Below are 6,000 nucleotides of genomic sequence, written 5' to 3'. Positions count from 1 at the left end.
ACACACACACACACACACACATATATGTAGATTGTTCTGAGTTCGGGTTTTGCCCTGTGTAATGTTTTGCATGTCTATGCGACGTTTCGGTGAAATCACATTCACCATCATCAGGCTGAAGTTCCAAGCTTCGTGTTGTTGTTTTACAACAACACGAAGCTTGGAACTTCAGCCTGATGATGGTGAATGTGATTTCACCGAAACGTCGCATAGACATGCAAAACATTACACAGGGCAAAACCCGAACTCAGAACAATCTACATACATATACCCGTGAAAATTTACGAAAACATATATATATATATATATGTCACATGGGGTTTTTTTTGCTGAATTTGAAAATTAAGGGAGACTAGGATAGATCTATTTCGGCCTTAGTTTGGCCTCATCAGCTAGCCATACCCACTGGGACTTGAACCTGCAACCTTTGCCTTGTAAGGCAGAGAATTATCCTCTAGGCTACAGTATCCAATCCCTTCAGCTCTGCACCAGGGAAGGGTTACATATTTTTGTGTCGAATCACCCTGGTGTATATGATGGTCTTGGCATATTCGGTTTCTTCCAGTGTAGGATTTGGAAGAAACCCGAATATGCCAAGACCGTCATACCTGTACCCGTGAAAATCTATGAAAACAAATATATATATATATATATATATTTCACTTTATCCCAATTATGATTTAGTTGTTTTAGCAACTACGGAAGAGAGATATAAATAATAACAACTAGTAAAGAGCAACTTCCTGCTGACAAAGACAGCTGCAGCCAGTGAAGAACAGGATATTATGGATGTCTGGATTTTGTCTGAGCTTAAGATGCCCTTTCATATAGTGTAAGACAATCTTCCCCAACATGGTGCCCTCCAAATATGTTGACTATACGTCTTCCAAAATTCACAGGTTACATGGTAAAACTCCAAACATCACTGTTTGTAGACATCAAGCTGAGAAAGATGGGCATAACAAATGAGGGCAGTTCCTATACTTGGATTGTGACAATTTTACATGCATTCCAATAATTTATAACTGGGAGAAGAAGCTGTACCAAACTAAAGTGGTAATATAAAGTGAGACAGATTGCATGAGCTGGGATTTGCTGTGCAGTTTAATAATGCATTATTAATTTATTTATTCTATATGCGGCTCTAATAATTAATTTCTCTCTCTCTCTCTCTCTCTTTTTGTCATATCATGACAATGGAATAGGCTTTTCCTGTATTACAAAGCTATCATCATGTCTTCTTTAGAAGTAAAATTAAATAAATAAATAAATAAAATATCAATTTGTTCACATAAAGGATATTACAATAGTCACCTTAATGTTCATTGCTGCTCATAGTCATTTGTAGTTGGAGAACATATAAGCTCAGCCCAACAAATTGCTAGCTTGGCCCATGGATCTTCCAGCACATTTTTATTTATACTTGATATTTCTGTTTCATCTTGTAACCTTTTGTTTCAGTGTGCATTTTACAACTTCAAAAACACCTTTTAAATTATTCCATTCTGATTTAAAATTTATTTATCACTTATTTCTGACGCAATTATAAGAAATGCAGTGGTAGCTGAATTCTCAAAACTTTAAATGCTGCTGCCCATAAAACCAACTTAATCAAAACATTATTCTACCTGTAACTACCTCAAAATTTTGCACATAACCTAAAATGCTTGAAAAATAATATTAAAACTCCGAGTTTGTGGAGAGGGGCGGCATATCAATCCAATAAATCTAATCTAATCTAAATGTAGAAATTATGCAGAGAATAGGAAATTTGGGAATCATAAAATGTTATTTATTGTTCCCCCCTCCCCATACACTTGGTGTGTGACCAAAGGCAATCCAGAAATGGCAGTCATAAATGAACAAGATAGGATTTACTTGATAGAGATGTGAAAGCTTAAACTGTAAATGCATAAATCTCCAAAACATACTAGGAAATCATACCACTATTTAGATTTTTATCACCAAAGAGATTCCTGCCTCAAAACTTGCCAGGGAAAACAGGGAGCTAGAATAAGGACAGGGGCAACTTTCACACAACCCTGAACCTTCTCATGTTTCCCTCAAATTAATTCTGAAGGAAACCCCCCCCCCCACATTCCTAGGCAGAACAATAGCTGAAATATTAGCTGAGCTACAAAAACAAACAAAGAAAACCCTATTCAAGTCTGTTTTATACTTCCTCTTTTGTTCCACTTGCTCCAGTGTGAAAGTTGCTATTTAAATTTCACTAGTTGTGTTACAAGGGGCTGGTGTCTGTTCCAAAGCAGCATCCTGAGAGCTTTTGCATAGTTCAATTCATTTCAAAATGATCAGGAAAGCCTCCCCCCCCCCACCTCTCTTCTACCCAAATTCACCCTTATCCCTTCTCGGCTCTCAAACACGGTGACACATACTGGCCTGCTCTACTGGTCCAGAAAGCTCTTATGTGCAAACAGAAGCCACTGTTTACATTTATCTTCACACGGTCAGAATTCAGTTGTGCAAAGCCATCCTGCTTCCAATATCTGCTTCATCCTCGCTCTGCCAGAAATTGCTTCCCAACAACCCCTCCTACTCCTTTGAAGAAAAACTATTTTAGCTTCAGGGTGCCAACCTTAAGCATTACCCAGAACTGATTCTACTATGCTAGAACAGGAAAGGAACAGTAAACAATCATGATGAACATAATTCGAAATATGAGAGAGACCAAAAGCACCAGGGCTCTCCTCAATTTCTAATTATTCTACCATTCGTTGTGACCAGTCAAAGTTATAACAGCACTTTAAAAAGTGACTTACAACCAGTGAAGGGCTACCAATTTTTTTACTACCACACTGTGGCGTGGCTTATGCAAGAGGTCCTGCATTTTCTTTCAATATATTTCAGTGCAAATTGGGTGCTCTGCGACACAGCTCCATTTTTGCTACCCCGCTGTGTTCTCCCCATCTGGGCAGTAGCCCACTCCTACTTACAACCATTACTCACTTTCATGTGATGAAAATTTGGGAGCTTGGCAATCCACATGTATTTACAACCATTGCAGCATCCTGGAGTCATGTGATTAACATTTCTGACCTTCCCAGATGGCTTTTAACAAGCAAAGTAAATGGGGGAAGCCAGATTTGCTTAATGACCACAAGATTCAATTAACTGCAGTGATTCACTTAGCAGCTATGGCTATGGCTTGCATAATTGGGCATGACTTGTTTAATAACTGCCTTGCCTAACAACTGAAATTCTCGTCTCAATTGTGGTTGTAATTCAAGGACTACCTATACTGTATTTTGATTTGGCCACAGACCATTTTGCTGTTACCAGAGGCTGGTACTTGACTTGGCAAACCTTTGTGATAATACACAACAAAATTGTTGTATTTAAAAAGTGCTAGAAAACCACTGCATATTGTAATACAGGGATATTTTTAACATGTCTAAATTAAATCATAATTGACAATATATTAAAGGGGAGAGTGGGCACCCTTGTCTCATTCCCTTCCTAATATCGAATGTATGCATCAAATCTACATTAACTAACATCCTTGCTTTTTGATTAGAGTATATATTATTTATCTTTTTTTAAAAGTCCCAATTTAAATTATCAAAAGCTTTTTTGGCATCTAAAAACAACATTACAAATTCTTTATTGCTATAGCTTTCATAATACTCTAACATGTTCAAAGTTATTCTGCTGTTATATCATATTTGTCTATCAGGCAGAAAAACATTTGATCTGGATGAATTGTCTTATTTAGTATTTTTTTCAATCTCTCTGCTATAATTGACATATATAATTTGTAGTCGGTGTTTAGCAAAGATAAACAGATCTGGATCTGCACCTTCTTTATGTAACAATGTTATATTGGCTTCTTGCCAAGATAGGGCAGATACAGCATTTTTAGTGTATTGTTGTAAATTCCTAATAATAAATCTCCTGTTATATGAAGCGTTGCTTTATAAAATTCAATTGGGAATCCATCTGGTCTGGGGGTTTTATTATTATTCTGTTTCATAATTACATGTTCTAACTCGTCCTTAGTTATTTCTTTATGTAACATTTTTATCTTCTTTACCTATTGGCTTAATTTTTGAGTCTTCTAAATATTTTAGTATATCTTCTTTATCATATAGTTCTTTATAATAAAAAATCTAATACTATCTCTTTCTTTTTTCCTAATTGGTGGTGTAATATTTTATTCTTGTCTGTTAACTGTTGAATCAATCTTTTTTCCTTTTCTTTCCTCAGTTTATAAGATAACCATCTACCTGGTTTATTTGCATTTTCAAATTGATCTTGTTTTGCAGCTCTTAGTTTCCTTACTACCTCTTCCTGATCCAATAATTCTAATTTATGTTTAGTTAGCTCAATTTGTAGTCTTGTAGTTTGGTTTCCAGGATCATCCTGAGATTCTTTTTCTAAATTTTTCAGTTTATGCATTAATTCATTTTTACATTAACTTTTTTCTTTATTTTTTCTAAATGTATAAACTATTGTTAACCCTCTCTGATCTGCCTTAGCTGTGTCCCATCAGTTCTGCAAAGAAGTTTCTTGATTATTATTTTCTTTAAGGAATAACTCCATTTCTTTTTAAATCCAATTTATAGATTCTTGATCTTTCAATAATTGCATATTCAACATCCATCTTTTATTTTTTCTACCTTCACCTTTCCCAAAAAAAATTTATAGGGTTGTGATCTGCCCATTCATTAATATCTATTTTAATCTGATTTTTTAAATTTTCTACTTTACTATTAGCCCAGGCCATACATATTCTAGACCATCTCTAGTGGGCATTGGAGTAAAATGTATATTCTCTCTTATCTTTATTTCTCATTCTCCAACAATTTCTCAATTTAATTCTTCACACATTTAGTGGAATGTTTTTGGAAGCACTTTCCTTTCTATATATAAATTTTTATTTACACTTTTATAGCCTTTAACAGCATCAGTTATACCATTAAAATCCCCAATTACACAAATATCCTCAACTTCCAATTCTATCAATTTCTGATGTAATTTACAAAAAAAAGGCTTTTTAATTTTTGTTTCCTTTCCTTTTAATGAAATTAAATTCATTTTGTCCCAATCATCATTTCTAATTAAACTCTGAGCTCTTAGGCCTGTGCTGATTTGTGTTATGCTGACTTTGATTATAAATAAGGCTTGTTTGTGTATGTCTGTGTTGCTAAAGTTATTCCCACATTTTGTTAAGCCGTATTAAACCATTTGGTTTGGTTTAGCATATTGCATGATTATTATTTACTCAAAAGCTATGACTAACCAAACCACAGATTATTACATCTTAGGAAACCCAGGCAGTAACTGGGAAATAAATAACATTGATGAGGCGAATGATTACCTCAGTTGATGTGGATTGCTCCTTTGCTCTTCCTTAGACTATTCTGTCCTTAATTCTACAACAGTGTCTGACTGATTGACTGAAGTCATCAGTGTAAAGGAAACTTACTTTGTTCTAGAAAATCAGCTGTGTGGAAACAGTTTCAGTAGGACAAAGATGAGAAGGAAATGAAGTAGCCTTCATTACTATATCTCTAATGAATAGGTTTGCCTCTAGGAGGAGGAGAAGGAAATGGAGGAGGAGCAATCAGGAGATTTGTCATGTTGCCATCTAACACCTTAGCTTGGGGTAGGCAAAGTTGGCTCTTCTATGACTTGTGGACTTCAACTCCCAGAATTCCTGAGCCAATCATGCTAGTTCAGGAATTCTGGGAATCTACATGTCATAGAAGAGCCAACTTTGCCTACCCCTGGTCTAATCCTTTGGATTTTAAATGAACTATTGTTTTGTCTGGGTTCCCCCAAACATCAACACCAACTAAAAAGAGTAGCCAGACACGCTGGTAAAAAGCAAAGTCATTTTATATCTTTGAAAACAAACACAGATAACAAAAACTGTTCTTACAAACTGGAATGCTATGAAGCTTCACAGAAGAGTCACGACAGCCAGACAATACAACAGGCTTCTTGCTGGCACACACACCACTGTAGATAATAAAACCC

At 35.5% G+C, this 6,000-nt stretch overlaps 1 protein-coding gene across 1 annotated transcript in view; it reads right to left on the bottom strand.

Annotated features, from left to right (window-relative positions):
• The window catches only part of NTN1 (netrin 1), a 137,046-nt gene that overhangs the window by 113,526 nt on the left and 17,520 nt on the right, over positions 1 to 6,000 (bottom strand). The gene's annotated exons all lie outside the window — the stretch shown is intronic.

The sequence above is a fragment of the Erythrolamprus reginae genome, chromosome 2, assembly GCF_031021105.1.
Source record: "Erythrolamprus reginae isolate rEryReg1 chromosome 2, rEryReg1.hap1, whole genome shotgun sequence".
NCBI lineage: Eukaryota > Metazoa > Chordata > Lepidosauria > Squamata > Dipsadidae > Erythrolamprus > Erythrolamprus reginae.
Note: the sequence above shows the minus strand (reverse complement) of the source record. Positions and strands in the feature narration are given on the sequence as shown.